The 1,306-nt window shown below is 40.7% G+C and overlaps 1 protein-coding gene across 1 annotated transcript in view; it reads left to right on the plus strand.

Annotated features, from left to right (window-relative positions):
- Positions 1 to 1,306, plus strand: part of RPGRIP1 (retinitis pigmentosa GTPase regulator interacting protein 1) — a 100,412-nt gene that overhangs the window by 31,824 nt on the left and 67,282 nt on the right. The gene's annotated exons all lie outside the window — the stretch shown is intronic.

The following is a 1,306-nucleotide window of genomic DNA, read 5'->3' on the forward strand; positions in this document are numbered from 1 at the left end:
AGAGAGAGGAAGGAAGGAAAGAAGGAAGGGAGGGAGGGAAGGAGGGAGGGATTAACCTAAAGGGGATGTTTATGTATAATAGGATATTTGCTGCTTCACTATATAGAAGGAAAACTACTTCATCCTCATCACCAGATAGGGATTCTTAGCCCTCTCTGTGCATCAAGTCCTGGATAACTTTTTTAAAAATATATTTTTCAGACAAATTTTAGTTTTATAGCAAAATTAAGCAGGAAATAGAGTCCCTGTATACCCACTGCCTCCATACCCACACAGCCTCCCCAACTGTCAACAACCCATACCAGAGTGGTGCATTTGTTACAATCAGTGAAACTACATTGACATATCATTACATTGACCGTCATTTAATAGTTTACATTAGGGTTCACTCTTGGTGTTGTACATTCCATGGGTTTTGACAAATGTATAAGGACATGTATCCATCATTATAGCATCATACAGAATAGCCTCACTGCCATAAAAATCCTCTGTGTTCCACCTAGTCATGTCTTTTACCTCCAGCCCTGGCAACCACTGATCTTTTTACTGTCTCTACTTTTGCCTCTTCTAGAACGTCATATAGTTGGGATTATATAGTATGTGGCCTTTTCAGATTGGCTTCTTTCACTTAGTAACATGCATTTAAGTTTCCTCCATGTCTTTTAATGGTTTGAAAGCTCATTTTTTCAAAACACCAAATAACATTCAATTGTCTATATGTACCAGTTTATTTATCCATTCAGCTACTGAAGGATGTCTTAGTTGCTTCCAAGTTTTGGCAATTATGAATAAAGCTGCTATTAACATTATGTGTAGTTTTTTGTATGGATATAAGTTTTCAACCTGGAGACATTTTAAAACCACAGATCCAGGCCCGGTGTGGTGGCTTACGCCTGTAATCCCCGTACTTTGGGAGGCCAAGGTGGGTGTATCATTTGTCGTCAGGAGATCGAGAACAGCCTGGCCAACATGATGAATCCCCATCTCTACTGAAAATACAAAAATTAGCCGGGTGTGGTGACTCATGCCGTAATTCCAGCTACTCGGGAGGCTGAGGCAGGAGAATAGCTTGAATCCGGGAGGCAGGGGTTGCGGTGGGCCAAGAACACGCTACTGCACTCCAGCCTGGGCAACAGAGCAAGACTCCGTCTCAAAAAAAAAAATAAAATAAAATAAATAATAGATTCCTGGGCCCCATCTCTGAGATTCCCTTTCAATTATTTGGGGGTAGAATTCAGGCAGTATAATTTTAAGATCGCTCCAGGTTATTCTAATAAGCAGCTAGACAGGGACTCAATGAGATAGA

The sequence above is a fragment of the Mandrillus leucophaeus genome, unplaced genomic scaffold (genome assembly GCF_000951045.1).
Source record: "Mandrillus leucophaeus isolate KB7577 unplaced genomic scaffold, Mleu.le_1.0 Scaffold163, whole genome shotgun sequence".
Classification (NCBI taxonomy): domain Eukaryota; kingdom Metazoa; phylum Chordata; class Mammalia; order Primates; family Cercopithecidae; genus Mandrillus; species Mandrillus leucophaeus.